Raw genomic sequence first — 17,658 nt, 5'->3', positions numbered from 1 at the left:
AGCATTCAAGATGTTACTTGGGTGCTGTTAAAGGCATTCAGTTTTATATGGGAAGCAGAATATAAAAGTTCTGAAAATTTGCAGCCTAACAATGCAATAGAAAAGAAAATCCCATTTTCTGAGGAGAAATTCAAGCCTGCTATAGAAATTTGGATAAGTAATGAGGAATCAAATGTTATACCCAAGACAATGGGGAAAATTTCTCCAGGGCATGTCAGAGGTCTTCACGGCAGCCCTTCCCATCACAGGCCCAGAGACCTAGGAGAAAAAAATGGTTTCATGGTCTGGGCCCAGAGTCCCCATGCTGTGTGCAGCCTAGGGACTTGGTGCATCCCAGCTGCTCCAGCTGTGGCTGCAAAGGGTCAATGTAGCACTCGGACCATGGCTTCAGGGGTGCAAGCCTCAAGCCTTGGCAGCTTCCATGTGGTGTTGAGCCTGCAAGTGCACAGAAGTCAAGAATTGAAGTTTGGGAACCTCTGCCTAGATTTCAGAAGATGTATGGACATGCCTGCATGCCCAGGCAGAAGTTTGCTGCAGGGGCAGGGCCCTCATGGAGAACCTCTGCTAGGGCAATGTGGAAGGGAAATGTGGGGTCAAAACCTCCACACAGAGTCCCTACTAGGGCACCACCTAGTGGAGCTGTGAGAAGACGGCCACTGTCCTCCAGACCCCAGAATGGTAGAGCCACTGACAACCCGCATTGAGCACCTGGAAAAGCCGCAGACACTCAATGCCAGCCTGTGAAAGCAGCTGGGAGGGAGGCTGTACCCTGCAAAGCCACAGAAGCAGAGCTGCCCAAGACTGTGGGAACCTACCTCTTGCATCAGCATGACCTGGATGTGAGACCTGGAGTCAAAGGGGAACATTTGGGAGTTTTAAGATTTGACTGCTCTGCTAGATTTCAGACTTGCATGGGGCCTGTAGCCCTTTAATTTTGGCCAATTTGTCCCATTTGGAAGGGCTATATTTACACAATGCCTGTACCCCACTGTATCTAGGAAGTAACTAACTTGCTTTTGATTTTACAGGCTCATAATTATGTGGAAGGGGTTCACCTTGTCTCAGATGAGATGTCGGACTGTGAACTTTTGAGTTAATGTTGACACGAGTTAAGACTATCTCATCTTGAATTGTAACTCCCACAATTCCCATGTGTCACGGGAGGAACCCAGTGAGAGATTATTGAATTATGGGGCAGGTGTTTCCTGCACTGTTCTCATGATAGTGAATGAGTCTCACGAGATCTGATGGTTTTAAAAACAGGAGTTTCCCTGCACAAGCTCTCTCTTTGCCTGCTGCCATCCAAGTAAGATGTGACTTGCCCTTCCTTTCCTTCCACCATGATTGTGAGGCCTCCCCAGCCATGTGGAACTGTAAGTCCATTAAACCTCTTTCTTTTGTAAGTTGCCCAGTCTGGGGTATGTCTTTATCAGCAGCATGAAAACAGACTAATACAGTGATCAAACTGAAATACATTATTTTGGGAGGAAATGGCAGAAGGAAATCATTTGTAAGCTGATTAAGTCTAACATATGCCCTCAAAAAACTTGCAACTGACTTTTTTTTAATTTAGAAAGATTTTTTTTAAAAAACTTACAAACCCTCGTGTTGAGGACTGACTTTCCATAGGACACAGCAAGAAAGCTATTCTGCCATGTACAAAACCCCAACCCAGAAGTAGGTCATCTACGAATGGTTTAGTGCCAGGTTCCCCATGCAATCAACTTTTTATTTACTAAAATTTCTGAAAACAATAGGCTTATTACTAAAAATTCCAACCGAACACAAACTATTTTTATTCTTCAGTCAGATCAGAACCAAGTGTTTACTTCAGGGACATTTGCCACCAATGAGCGTTGGGTTGTCTATAAACCCCCTAAAGTTAAAATCAAATGTATGTGTACCTATACGGATTTCTCTGGAATGAAAGTCCATAGCTTTTACCAGTTTTTCAAAGGGTTCCAGGACCACTACACCAGAAATAGACAATATTTGGATAGTGAACCAAGAAAAGGACTCCTAGAAATTTCATCTTCCCAAGGTAATAGAGGTGCATATCAACAAAGTAGCAACATTTCAAGGGGAAAAAAGAAAGATTACATTAAAGGTGCGTGATTTTTAACTTACAACTGTCTACCTTTACTTATATAACAATATACCTCTTTCTTCTTGAGGCCACCAAGCAATGTTTGGGACTTAGCCTGTTTCAGAGAGTAAAGATTCTTCTGAATCACTTTTGGCCTGGGCAATTTTATGGGCATTGTGGTAACACATAGCTTTCCCAGACTCACACTTGTAATCTTCACCTCTTTGACACTACGTTAAGAATAGTAGTAAAATTGTATAGTAAATTAAAATATATTTTTAAGTGAAAAAAGTAGAGTATTGAACAGTATACCTAATGTGTTTTCATTTGTATTTTTACAAAAGAAATGAAAATGAAGATTTTAAAATACATTTTAAAATACATTTAAAATACATTTTAAAATGTATTTTAAAAAAGAAATGAAAAAGAAGAGGTGAGAGAAAATGTACATATTTGCTTGTATGTACATAGAAACATCTCCTATTTCTTATCACACAAGAAACTGCTAACATTGGATGCTTCCAGGGAGGAGATAGGGTAGGCAAGAGATAACTGTTTACTTTTATTACTTTTGAAGCCATTCAAATGTACAATTTTTAGAAATGCTTTCAATAAAATCAAAGAATAACAAGATTGCATCTTCATTTCCTATTTGGTTAAACTCATTATTTCTATTTTTCTTAACGGAAATATATGCTGCTGGAAGTTTACTAGCTTCTTTCTAAAGTCAACCAGAAGTTCAAGCACGTGAATTGTCATACCAGCCTCTTAGAATTGAGAAAACCCTATCAACTATTCTAAAACATTTAGAAAATTCTGCTGCCTTTAGTTGCAATGTATAGCAATTTATATATACAATAACTTTTGGTTCCATGTTGCACAATAATATGAATTTCTGAAGACATTCAAACCAACAATGAGATATCCACATGCTATGGTGTGAAGGTTCCCCCAAAATTCATGTGTTGAAACTTAATGGCTAAGAGGAGGAACCTTTTGAGAAGTGATTAATTATAAGGATTACTGCCTTATAAAAGAGGTGATACAAACTAGCTTAGGCCTTTTTGCCCTTGTATCCCTACCAGCATGTGAGGACACAGTGTTTGTCCCTTCTGGAAGATTCAACAACAAAGTGCCAACTCGGAAGCAGAGACCACGTTCTAATCAAACACTGAACCTGCTGGCACCTTGATCTTGGACTCCCAGCCTCTAGAACTATGAGAAACAAATTTCCATTCTTTATAAATTACCCAGTCTGTGGTGTTTTGTTATAGCAGCACAAATGAACTAAGATATCATGTTTAATTTACATGTATCTTAAATCATGCTACCAAACAAATCTCTCAGCCAAGGTGACAATCAATGAACAGATTCCTTCTATGAACTCCAAGTTTGATATGAACAAAGACAGCCTCTTATCTGTCACTACTCATTTCCTTGCCTAGTAAGTTTATTTTGATATTAACTCCAACTAGTAAGTTTCTTTTGATATTAACTCTAAAAAGCATCTCAACCTCAGAAGTGTTAAAATGAGGGCTGGGGAGGAAAAGAACACAACATACCCACCAGAGTGGCCAAATTTTAAAAGAGAGATAATATCAAGTGTGGACAAGGATACAGAGTAATTTCAACTCTCACATATTTCTAGTGGGAATATCAAATAGTACAACCACGTTCAAAAACAATGTGGCAGTTTCTAACGAAGTTAAATAGCACCTATTCTATGACTCAGAAATTTTACTCCTGAGTGTGTTCCCAAGAGAACATACATGAATGTCTATAAAAGTATACATGAATGTGTATAGTATCATTGTTCACAATAGCCAAAGACGGAAATAATCCAAATATCGATTAGCAAGAAAATGAATGAACTGTGGTATACCTATATAACATAATACCTCTCAGCAATTTAAAAAACAAAGAACTACTACATGCAACAACTTGGATAACTATCAAATGCATTATGTTGAAAGAAGTTAGTCACCAAAAAAAGGAATGCATAACTTATGATTCCATTTACGTAAAATTCAAAACCAGACGAAATAATCTCCAGTGATAGCAAGCACATTATGACTGCCTCTGGCAGGAGGAAGGGGTTGACAGTAAAGGGAAATGAGGGAAGATTCTGGGGTGATAGGAAAGCTCTGTATTACAACTTGGGTGATCTTACATAGTTGTTTATATTTGTTGAAATTTCTCAAGCTGTACATTTAAGATTCGTGCATTTTACTCTATGTAAATTGTCTATTAATAAAATATTCTTAGCATTTGAAAAATCCACATTACCATGAGGCAAGGTGTTACGTAGTTGTTTGTGAATCTCTAATACCCAAAGAATGGGATAGAAACAGAGATCTAAGCGATTCTAAAAGCAATGAAACACGAACTCCATCAAATGCAAATTCCACCTCAGTTCTGACTTTACTGCCTTGATCCTGGCAATTTACCTTCTTTTCTGTCTTTATAAAGCAGCTGCACTAGATCTGTGAATTTGTCTTTTAGTCGGCAGATCTTACTCTTTGAGAATCTATTTAAGCAGTGGACTCAACTCCAGAAAAATGAATATACATAAACCATTTTGCATAGGATCCCAAAGGGTCATAAATGATCTGAAGCCCATCAAAGATGCCAGGATAGGCGGCCTTGGAGAGATGTTTTCTCAGACTCTTCAAAGCTCAGAGGTTCCTTATTAAATTATAAGTTCTTGTTGTCTAAATCAAACCAATGGCCTCTAAAATGCAAATTGGTCCATTGGAATGTGGAAGTATTTATTATTTTAATTAAAAAATAAGTATTATGCTTTACTAATATCTGATCCATATGAAGTTAGTAATAAACAACTCATAAATAAATATATATAAGCTAGGGATTCCTGCTCAAAAATTTTATATACAAACATATATGACCTAAAAATGTTGACTTTACTCTTCTATTTTAGACCTTTGAATTTCATGGAATTTACATAGAAATTTCATGGAATTCCCAATGTTGGGAATTATTTTTATTTTTGCCTTTAAAAAAAGACCCCCTACCTTTATTATAATTTTAGAAAAGAAAAATAATAAGGTAGGAAAGACTTAATCTCAGGATTTAAAAAAAATCTTTAAAGCAATAAATTAAAACAATAAATTATACATAATATATTATCTTGATTTTTCAAATTTTACTATGGAAGGAAAAACTTAATTGCAAAGCATCTCTAGGGCACAGCCTTAAATGCTAATCTCATTGAATTTCAACCCTATTTTATTTTGCCTTCACCACGCTCAAATACGTGAAAAAGAAAGTTCAGGAATTTTTTACTGTCATATACCCATGCCCCTTTTCAGAATAAGAATTTTACTTTGGTTACATTCAAAGTTAGACTATGAGTAGATCAAAGAGTTTTCACCTTCTTTCTGCCTCCTCTGTCTATACAGAAGACCCACTGGCAGGCAAAAAAAAAACAAAAAAACAAAAAAACAAAAAAAAAACCTTGCTGATTGACTAACAAGTCTCTCAGGACTTACAAAGCAAAGGAATTCATAAATGTGTCCAATACAATAACCTGGGATGGCCACAAAACTGGATGTATACAGAACTGCTCAGTCACTTGGAACCCAGTATGTTTCACTATCCACCAAATCTTGAGCAACTGAGCCTCACCAAATGCTCCAACAGACTGTGCTATTTCCCCCTTTCACAAGTAATACATGAGATAAATAGATGTGGTGGTGGGAGGAGATGGGACTGGGAAGAAAAGTGTTTGTTTTTACCTTTAGACCAGGCATTGGCCAAATCCAGCCTGCTGCCTGTTTTTGTATAGCCTGCAAACTAAGAATGGCTATTATGTTTTTCACTAGTTAAAGAAAATGAAAAGAAGAATGTTTCATGACACATGAAAATGATACGAAATTCATATTAGTGTCCATAAATAAAGTTTCATTGGAACACAGTCCTGCTCATTAGTCTACAAATTGTCTATGGCTGTTTTGCACTGCAGTGATGTAGTTGACAGAGACCACATGACCCACAAAGCCTAAAACATTTACCATCTGGCCCTTTATAGAAAGAGTCCACCAGCCCCTGCTCTAGAGTGCAAGTATCCGAAGGACAGAGACCATGCTTCTGTGGTCAACATTTTGTTATATTTGCTGCCCAGCTTCTATCACCTTGAGAAGACCCACCATGATTCCTTTCAGGAAAAGCCCCTCCCTCCCTCTCTATCCAGTTCTTTGGGTAGAGCCCACCTCTGTAAGGCCAGTGGATGCACCAGTTCTCCTGGGCTTGGCAATGGGGGTGGGGACATTTGACTCAGCCATCCCAGAGCAAATCCTAGGACCTTTGAGAGTTCGCTCACATTTTCCCAGGACCTGAAGCTGAGCAGGTAGAATGGGAACTGCTGCCGTCTTGCTGCCCTGAGTGAGAGCTCATTGAAGAACTAAAGTTAAACAGAGCAAAAGCAGCCAGAGGAGAGAGAGAAGTCAGGTGCTGACTACACTGTTTGAGCCTGGATCATGCAGAGTCTGAAGCCAAATCCGCTCTTGAACTTTTTATTACCTATTCTCTAGCCTAAACTCAGGATCATTTTTGCCTAAATTTGTCTGAATTATATTTTCTATCACGTGCAATTGAAAGAAAAAATAGAGTCCTAACCAATGCAGTCCCCTTCCCACTGCATTTCTGGCTGCACCCAGCCCCACAGCATGAACACAGGAGGATACTATAAATACCCATGAAAGAGGATGACAGCCTGGAGAACTTTGAGCTAGGAAGAGAAACCCTGCAGTACTTTAGAAACCCTAAAAGGCAAGATGAGTAAGAAAAAACAGCAATATCAACAATCATTGAGCATCAACAACCAATGATTGTCAACATGTGTCCCACACTGTGCTGTATATTGTTGCAAGCTTGTGTCTTATGAAAACTTGCTAAAATCCCCCATAATGAACAGAAACTGATGCTCAAAGAGGTTGTCAGATGACATACAGGCAGAAGAGATTTGATATAAGGTCTGTCTGTCTAACTTCAAAGCCGATGCTAATGAATCTTTTGACTATTAGAGATTCTCTACCCCAAAATAAGTCCAGTGAGATAATGCAACCTGCCAAGGTCATGGGAGATAGCTCTGGGGTCAAAATTGGGTTTATGCCCTAGTTATTCCTCCCCCGTAATCTTCAGCAACTGACCCTTCTGAATCCCAATTTCCTTACCTATAAGAAATGTGGTTGGAATGGGCGCAGTGGCTCATGCCTGTAATCCCAGCACTTTGGGAGGCTGAGGCGGGCGGATCACCTGAGGTCAGGAGTTCGAGACCAGCCTGGCCAACATGGTGAAACCCCATCTCTACTAAAAATACAAAAAAAAAATTAGCCGGGCATGGTGGCAGGCACCTGTAATCCTAGCTACTTGGGAGGCTGAGGCAGGAGAATCGCTTGAACCTGGGAGGCAGAGGTTGCAGTGAGCCGAGATCGCGCCATTGCCCTCCAGCCTGGCTACAAGAGCGAAACTCTGTCTCAAAAAAAAAAAAAAAGGAAAAGAAAGAAATGGGCTATATCTGCCTATATCAAAAAATTTCCTTGAGAATTAAATGACTAACAAATATAAAGTTCCTAGTACAGTAATTGACACAACCCAGGAATTTGATATGTGCTAGTCTTTTGCTCCCATGCCTTGGTTGGGTCAGTGTGATCCTGTTTTCTCAGAAGTCTCCACTCAACCCCAGCCCCTCACAACCACAATTCTGCAAAATTCCTTCCAAAGGCAAAGGCACACACTCAGCTGCTTTTGTGGGACCTGGAGCGGGCATTAGACACTACAAGTCAATCCTTCATGGGCTCCTATTAATGAATTGAGCTTTTAATCAGTCTGATACAGCCAGGCCTGGAGTTCCCAAGCTGAAGCCCATTAGCATACATAGCCCCATTTACTGATAAATGCATGCAATTCATCTCCAGCGTGTCACTGTTTTATGGCTGCTTGCTGACTTGGGGCTCAAGTGATGAAGTTTAATGCAGTTATGGTTTCTTATTTTTAACTGGAGCTTTAGATTTCAAGAAACAAAAAAAATGGTGTTTAATTAAAAATCACTCATGGTTCTTAGCTTGCTGGGCTGTAAAAATAAAATTTAAAACAATCACTCATGGGTTTACAATCCTTTGGTTTATTAAAGGGGGGAAAAGAGTTTCAAGAAGGGAAATCTAATAGATCCACCTAGGTAAAGAAAAATCAAGGCAGCTCTTATCTTGTTAAATGAAGAAAACAAAAACTAGTCATGTGTCTTTTCTGAAGACTAGGCTATCCTGTTGTCCTTCTCAGATGCTATAACCATGTCTGATGGACCAGGCACACAGAGCTAAGATTCCGTTAACTTGGCAGAGGCCAGTGGAAGAATCAGATTCTGGTATCTGACATCTGTGGGTTGCGTCCTAGCCCTGCAACATATTCATATGTGACCTTGGTCAAGTTACTTAATTTATCTGAGTTTCAGTCTTCTTTATTGTAAAACAGAAATAATAATAGTACCTGATTCACACATATGATAACATACTTGGTTGCAAGCAACAGCATTCAGGTTAAAAAAAAAAAGGAATTTACTAGAATCTACAGAACCACAGATGTACATGCATGGAAAGCCAGCAGAAGCCACGAGTGCCTTGAAGGCTGGGCATTAAGAATATTTGTCCAGATGCTGCTGCCGGCAGCACAGATGGACTCTACCACCCCTTGCCTCTGCCCTTTATGTCTTGGCTCCTGCTCAAAAATCCAACACAGGTGTCTGGGAGGCTAACCGGTCTGCTAGAGGTAGGAGAAGAAAGAGGTAGGAGAGGAATGCTAGATCCCTGGAGGTCTAGATTCTTTTTCAAACGGAGATGCTCATAAAGATGCACACAAAGGCAGCTCTCCCCACAGTGAAAAATGTCTATGACAACAGGATTGTGGTGAAGGATAAATGAGATAATGCATGGAAAGCCCCTGGCAACTTACTAGAACATAGCAGATGGCCAACAAATGACAGCTATTATTATTGCTATAATTAGCATTATTTTTAACAACTACCATTCTGGCCACCAGGGATGATACAGGCAGATGATAAAAATAGACTCGTTTTAGCTGAATTCATGATGAGGGGTCGTGGGAGAGGGTAGAACTATAGACATTCAACATATAACCCCAATGTCTCTGGAGAATGACACCCAAGAATATCAAGGCCACTCATGAACTACCCTTAATACCAGTGTCAGCCTGGATACTGGGGCAGAGAAGGGGAAATCCCTGCTCTAGAGCAAAACTGGTGCTCTTATGCCAGCTCCTCCCTCTCATTTTCCAGATTCTACTGCACCACGAGCAGGCTCCTCAGCTCTGCACATGAGGGTTCTTCTGTTTTAATGACTTGCCTCAAGTCCCATGTATAAGAAAGATGGATCCAAGGTCCTCCCGAGGCTAACGTGCAGGCTCAAACCTTGTAATTTAAAAAGGACATGGGTATGGCTGCACGTTGTTTGCATCAAAAATATAGCTGAAGTCTAAATATTAGCTCAGTGTAACTATGCAGAAAATGAAGGCTGATGTGTCAATTAATTCTTTGCATCTCTCTGCTGTGTACAAGGGGGATTTTCTTTTAAAGAGTAGAAATCTCATCATAGGTTCAAGTCATATTAGTCAATGGCTTATAGCTAAAATTAAAAGTGAAATATAGTACTTTGTAAAACTGTAGTCCTGAAGTCACTGTTATCACAGAGGAAGAGAATTGTTCTTTTTTTTTTTTGAGACAGGGTCTCGCTCTATCATCCAGGCTGGAGGGCAGTGGCACAGTCTTGGCTCACTGCAACCTCTGCCTCTTGGGTTCAAGCAATTCTCCTGGCTAGTGAATGTTCTCTTTAAAATGTGTGATGTGAGTTGCCTCTGGCAGTCCTAAATTGTCTTTGTGTTGCATGGTCCTTCCTCATAGTCAAAGTATAGGATGGTGTGTAAATGATGAACCTGAGCTCTTGGAAGGCTCAGAAGGGCCTTCAGTCTTCCCCCAACCCCTGAAAATAAAGTCATATTTAGTATTGGGTAAAATTTAGTGAAATTAAGAAAAATTTAGTATCAAGTTAAATGTTACTATAATGTAGAATATATAATTATTTAGAGATATCCTATTCCACACTCCCCATCTTGCTAAATATTTGATCTGTCCTAATATATTCAAGTTGTAATCCAATTTGTAACAGTAATAATGCTAAATTATGGGAATTAATCAAAATTTATTTAAAGCTGGGCACAGTGGTGCATGCCTATAATCACAGCTACTCAAGAGGCTAAGGCAGGAGGATCATTTGAGCCCAAGAGTTTGAGCTCATCCTGCACAACATAGCAAGACCTTGTCTCTTTAAAAAAAAAAAAAAAAATTTGAAACATGGTTTCACCCTGTCACTCAAGCTGGAGTGCAGTGGTGTGACCACGGCTCACTGCAGCCTTGACCTCCCAGGCTCAGGCAATCTTCCTGCTTCAACCTCCCAAGTAGCTTGGACCACAGGTACACATCACCATGCCTGGCTAATTTCTAAGTTATTTGTAGAGATGGGTTTCACTATGGTGCCCAGGCTGATCTCAAACTTTTGGGCTCAAGTGATCCTCCCAAAGTGCTGGGATTACAAGCATGAGCTACCACTCCCAGCCCAAAAAAAATTAATTTAGTTCAGAGTTAATGTACTAGATAGTCATTCCTTCATCCAAACAATAACTATTCAATGTCTGCTATATGCCAGGAACTGCAGTGAGTTCTGGGGATGCAATAAAGAACTAAGGCAGCCAGGTACCTCAGGGAGTTTCCAGGCTAGAAAAAGAAAAGGGTAGTCCAAAGAAATTCAAAGTAGTAAAAGTTATCATTGCTATTAGAGGGGAGCTAGAGCTACTTCTCTAAGTAGGTATGACAAACAGGCTGGGGACTGAAGAATGAGAACTGGTATCTAGGTGAAGAGTGGATAGGGTTAGGTGGAGAAAAGGATATTTTATCAGGCTGTGATCCAACTTTCCTTACCCTCCCTCCTTCCTGGGAAATTCAAAGTCTCTGAACATTATCATCAGTAATAGTCTGATAAGTATATATATTTCTAGACCCACCCCTGGTTTGCCAACAACCTTCAGGGCAAAAATTCTCAAATGGAAATGGTATTATTGTTTAAGTCTCTATAGGCAAGACAATGAAGATTATACAAATGAGTTTAAGGTCTGGTTCATCCCTCTCCTCAATGGTGGCCAATCTAACTTTAAAGACAAAACAATCCATAAATAGTTAAGAAAAAATATCTAGGCTGTTTAAGGCAACAAAAGAAGTCATTTTTTTTATTCATTAAACAAATATTTATGTAGCAACTATGAACTCAACATTGTGTGGGGAACAAAAATGGCTAAGATCCATGATAAATCAAGAAAGTTTTCAATGGGTCTTAAGGGGGAATAGAAATTGGATTGGTAAGAAAGTGAAGAAATATCGCCCAGGTAGATGTAATCAAGGGAATAAAGTCAGATAAAGGAGAAAGATGTCTTTAAGAACAGCAAGGAATCCAGTTTGGTTGTAGCTGAAGACTTGATGAAGTTGGCCAACTTCCATCCAACTGTACTCATGGACAACAATGACTGATCTCCACATTCCTCTTCTCAGATCCCAGAAATCTTTCTCACAGTTCTCCTAGCAGCCATTCCCAATAAACTGATATATGCAGCCTGTCTAGCAAAATGGTGGCACCATTGAGAGTAACAGTAGAGGAGGGAGAACTGAGCTCTGCGAGAAAAGGAAGAGGTTAATTTGATTTATGGGTAAGGATCTGTGTTTAGGCACAAGCTAGTAAAATTCAGCAAGACCTATTAACCTGGGAATCAACCCCAAAAGGTGCTTCTAGATCAATATTCATACAACTGAGCCCTCTTTGGTAGAGAAAACCACAAACCCAGGCTACTTTGAACAAATATAAATAAGCTTTTCATTGAAGAGACTATATAATTACAGAGAGCAGGTAGCAAATTGAGTGGATGCAGAAGTCTGCTAATGGACGGGGATAAGGGTTTTTCAAGCTTTAGTCATTGATTTAACTCCTGTTGGCATAAACGAGGTGTTAAAAGACACTACAACTAACATAATCTAAAATAGTGTGTTAGCTAACACAAATTCAAGATAGCATATATAGTGTAGGTACAAGGTAATGTCTATTTACTGGTCAGAGTTTAGGCAAGAAACAAAACCACTCTAGATATCTTGAGAAGAATGGGGTTTGATTCGGAGATTAGGTATTTACGAAATCACTGGAAGAGTTAGTGAATGGAATTTAAAAGGCTGCCTCTAGGCTTTCGTGGGATTCATAAGTAGTCATCACCAAGTATTTCCAGCTTTCCGCCTTCTGAGAACACTTCCTAGTCCCTTTGTGGTTGGATGGGACACGTGACTTTTCTTGCCTTTTAGGGTTATACATTTCTTATGTTTATTTCCCTCTGTATGTATAAAATACTGCAAGGGATTCCTTCTCCTAGCAGTAAGATCTCCAAACCATCGTCCTAATTCATGGGCATTTATAGTACCCTCCTGAGTCCATGCTATGGTGCTGGGTGCTGAGTGCCGCTGGGAACATTGATTTTGGAGACAGGGTCTCACTCCGTCATCCAGGCTGGAGTGCAGTGATGCAATCTCAGCTCACTGCAACCTCTGCCTCCTGGGTTCAAGTGATTCTCCCACCTCAGCCTCCAGATTGGCTGAGACTACAGGTGCACGCCACCACACCTGGCTAATTTTTGTATTTTCTGGCAGAGATGGGGTTTCACCATGTTGGCCAGGCTGGTCTCAAATTCCTGACCTCAAGTCATCCACCCACCTCGGCCTCCCACAGTGCTGGGATTACAGGTGTGAGCCACTGTGCCCGGCCGGGAACATTGATTTTTGAGAGTAGATGACATGTTTTGCTTTTAGGTCACACCATTTAGTTGCCAGCACAGTCTTTGTAGGCCTCTGCACCCCTCTAGCATGATAGACCAAGTTGATGGCTGCTCCATGAGTCTAGATCCTACAGTGAGGAGACACAAAGCACAGCCCCAAGGCAATCCACAGTAGGCACACAGCACAAATGAGAAATAAGCCACCTAAAATTAGGAGGTTGTTTATTACCACAGCAGAACTTTGCCTATGCTGACTGAAACAAGGTCTGACCTCCAGATTATAAACTACCACAGCCACCAACCAGAGGACAGGAGCAGTGACTGTCACTAGGAGGCCAGGCCATTGTGGCTTGTGTGGCTACTGCCACTGCTGAAGCCACAGCTTCCCCACACCATGAAGCTAAATAACACAGAATGAACCTGGAGCCCAGCTGCTGCCAGCACTCACACATATCAGCAGCACAATATCTCAGGAAAAAAAAAAAAAAAAAGGCCTTTGTCTTCCTTCTACCTTCAAAATCTCAAGGGCTCCTCCTTGCCAGAATCTAAGTTGCATCTAGAATCCTAGTGGCCAAAGGGTCAGGGGAGTGTGGGTTTTAAGCCTTCTGGTCCCTGTGATGGAGGAGTCTGGGGACACAGACAGCGATGGAAACAGATGTTGAGTGCCAACAAACAAAATCTAGCACAAATCCTCAAAGTGTGCTCCAGGCCCCTCTGCATCAGGGTCACTGGGGTGCCTACCACCAGATGCCAACCATATAGAGTAGAGTCAGACTTGTGGGGACCTGGGATCTGCATTTTGACAACGGTCTAGTCTACAGAAGAAGGGATTTGCCCTTAAGAGAGGAAAAAAAAATAAAAGATCCAAAGTATTTAATAAAATGGCTCCTACATAAAAATTGCTTTACCACTTTAATATCCCCTTAAGTTTTGTGTTTCGTGGATAATTTTAAGTCCTATTAAAGTTGTAGATTAATAGTAAGCAAACAAAATCCAACTCTTTCCTTTTAAAAATAAGGAAAATGAAGCACGGAAATGTTAAGAATTTTGCTTAACATTAATTTTTTTAGTAAGAGAGACAGTTGTCTAGACCAAAAAAAAAAAAAAAACAATGATTGAAAGCCAAATAAATTAGATTTGGCCTCAGAAGACATGTCTATTCACCAGCCACCTGAGTATTACCGACAGAGAAAATTTTAATTTAGCAGCTGCAAATGGGCAGGCCTCAAGCCACAGATGTATTTTGCTATTCTGCACAATATACTTTTACAATTTGAGCTAAGCCAGGCGTTGTGGCTCATACTCATTATGAGGCACTTTGGGAGACTGAGGCAGGAGGATTGCTTGAGCCCGGGAGTTAGAGACCAGCCTGGGCAACAAAGCAAGATCCTGTATTTACAAAAAATAAATAAATAAATAAATAAATAAATAAATAAATTAGCCAGGCATGCTGGTCCACAACTGTAATCTCAGCTACTCAGGAGGCTGAGGCAGGAGGATCCCATGAGACCAGAAGGTCAAGGTAAGCCATGATCATGCCACACTACCCTCCAACCTGGGTGACAGAGCAAGGCCCTATGTAAAAAAATAAATAAATAAAATTTCAGCTAATATCTAAAATTTAGGAAATTCCACATAAAAATCCATGTATTTGGTTTCCCTTGAAAAATTAAAGGGTCCCACTTTCCCAGCTGACAACAACTGACTCCTCTAAGAGGCAGCTCCCGATCCTCACGTCCTTACCCCCCATCCTGACCCCAACTGACCCCAACTGACCCCCCAGACCCCCTTCCAACTGTGTGCTCTCCAGTTTGCTACTGTGCCCACCTATTTTCGTGTAAAAGGTAGATTTTTACTCCTGTAAAAGATAAACAGCTAACTGACTACAACCCAAACACCAAGAAGAAGGGAGTCATTTCATTTTACCAAGGGTGCGATAAGGTTGTGCCAAGCGTTTATTGAAAGCATTTGGCTTGATGACACCACCCCCCACCCTACTCCATGCCTATATTTTTTATTTAGAGAACTATTTGCTCATGCATCTTTAAAGAACCCAACAGTGTCTTCTGGAAACTCAGGGTTAGGGACAATGATATTTATCATCATGCTTGAAATAGTCTTTCTTGCTGTAAAGAAAGATTCTTATAACTTTATGCTGATCAAAAGTAATAGAACAAAGATAGACCCGTGAGGCTGTGCAAGTTCTTACACCTTCCCATTTCATTCATTTTTACGACTTTCCTGGCCCCTGGGGACAATTTGCCACTCTGGTTTAAGATACTTTGTAGACAGATTTCTGCCCCACGGACCTGCCTGCAGTCCGATCTCCAGTTGAGGTGAGCCCCCACCTGGTCACCTGCAGAACAGCACCCAGGAGGGCAAGCTAGTTCTCTATTCTGGCACACAGGGCAGTTAGAGCGAGCGCTTCTCTCTACAGGACACCACTGCGCTGTGTATTTGAGGTAATTAGTTTGGCTCTAAAATTAGCAGTTAAATAAATGTTAATGAACAGCTGTTCCCAATAAACAGGATAAATTGAAATTAATAATTGCCGTATTCATTTAACAAATGAATTACCCACTTTTTAAATACACCAACATAACACATGTGTGATCTCCTGCCAAGAGGGGCCGGCCTAGGAAAATGTACTTAGTGGCAAAACAGGGTAAGCCGGGAGCCAAGCAGGGCAGATGCCGTGCCGCCCACTCTAAAGATACCAACAAAATGTGTGACTGCTTTCTTATTTTTATTCCTGTAAAAGGTTGAAATAAATATCAGATTAACTACAACCCAAACACCAAGAAGAAGGGAGTCATTTGATTTTACCAATGGTGGGGTAAGACTGCATCCAGGGTTTCTTGAAGGCATTTGGCTTGATAACACCACCTCCCACCTCACTCCACCCCTATATTTTTTATGTAGGGAACTATTTGCCCGTGGATCTTTAAAGAACCCGACTCTGTCACATCCCAGGAGTAGAAAATAGCTAGCAACACTGAATTATAGGGCAGTGAGAAGGACAAGAGCTTTAGAGGGACAATCTAGGCTCAAGTTCTGACTACACTAATTACCTCAGTTTCCTCATCTGCACAATGGGAATTGTGAGCTTTGCGTGAGATCATATAGGTCAAGTAGCTAGCACAATGTTTAGCATTTAATAGTTCTTTATTATAATACGTATTATTACTTTTCCTCTACAGTGTAAATGACAATCAGAGTCTAGGGAACAAACTTACAAGTAAACTAAGCCTTTATCTGCCGGAGCCCCACACATTGATGCCAGGCTCTGTCCTGGGCAGGAACACCAACGTGAACAAGACAAGGGCTCTGCCTAGAGGAGCCCATGCGCTCGTGTCCTGGTGTAGCAGGCATGTGAGACATGGACATAACAAGCAAGAACGTTTAGGCGCATACTGTGAAGAGACTAAAAGGGGACAACAGAAGAGTGGCTGGGTGACTTTAGCTGCAATAACAGGAACATTTGAGGGACCACCACTCTGAGTGAAAAGTTAAGCCAACACCTGCATGTGACTGGAAGCCTGCCATGAAGTCTCCAGGAAAAACATTCTGGAGAAAGAGCAAATGCAAAGACTCTAAAGTGGGAACAAGTACCAGCATATTCCAGCGAGAAAGTGATTGTCATTCGAACTTAGGGACATAGCCACGCTCGGTGGCTCGTGCCTGTAATCCCAGCACTTTGGGAGGCCAAGGCAAATGGATCACCTGAGGTCAGGAGTTCGAGACCAGCCTGGTCAACATGGTGAAACCCCATCTCTACTAAAAATACAAAAATTAGCCAGGCCTGGTGGCGGGTGCCTGTAATCCCAGCTACTCAGAGGCTGAGGCAGGACAATCACTTGAACCCAAAGAGATGGAGGTTGCAGTGAGCTGAGATCGCATCATTGCACTCCAGCCTGGGCAACAAGAGTGAGATGCCATTTAAAAAAAAAAAAAAAAAAAAAAAGAACTTAGGGACATTAGTTTCTGAAGATCACTCTGGCTGTCAAGTAGGACAAAAGTGAAAGGAGAGAGCTAAGTTAGAAGGCCCTTGCAGATGGTGGCTTCTCCATAAATTGACCCAACCTACTTCATTCCATGCAAAAGGACTCTTTCACCCCAGGAATTCCCATTACACATAGTTTTCATTACAACATGGAAGGTCATTATTGGTAGAAGACGTTATAGCAAGTACAGAGCGAGTCATGCACACTCTCTCACCAGCTAGGAGTTAGACCTGGAAGGCAATCACTGGGCCACGCTAAGATCTTCACCTCCTTTGTTTGTTCTTTTGTCCCCCTCCCTACTCTCAGCATACACACAGCTAGTCATTAGCATTCTTTGCATGTGGAGAGACTCAGTAATGGTTTGTGTGTCTCACATTGAAATACTATAGGCAGATACAGTATTTCAGAGTGGTAAAGAGACATTGGTTAGCTGGGTCTGAGTCCCAGCCCTACCGTTTTCTGCCTGTGCAACCTGGACAATTTACTTAACCTGCCTCATGTGTCAGTTTCTGTCTCTGGGAATGGGGAAAATAGCACGTAGTTATTAAGGAGATCAATAATAACAGTGGAAAGAGCATAGCATGTAAGGGTGCCGGCCTACAGTAAGCCCTCAGTAAATATCAGTGCTTAGTCATAGGCCTGCAGCACACAGTTCTCTCTGACGGACACAAATCCTGT

Source organism: Pongo abelii, chromosome 4 (assembly GCF_028885655.2).
Source record: "Pongo abelii isolate AG06213 chromosome 4, NHGRI_mPonAbe1-v2.0_pri, whole genome shotgun sequence".
NCBI lineage: Eukaryota > Metazoa > Chordata > Mammalia > Primates > Hominidae > Pongo > Pongo abelii.
This window is presented reverse-complemented; position numbering follows the sequence as displayed.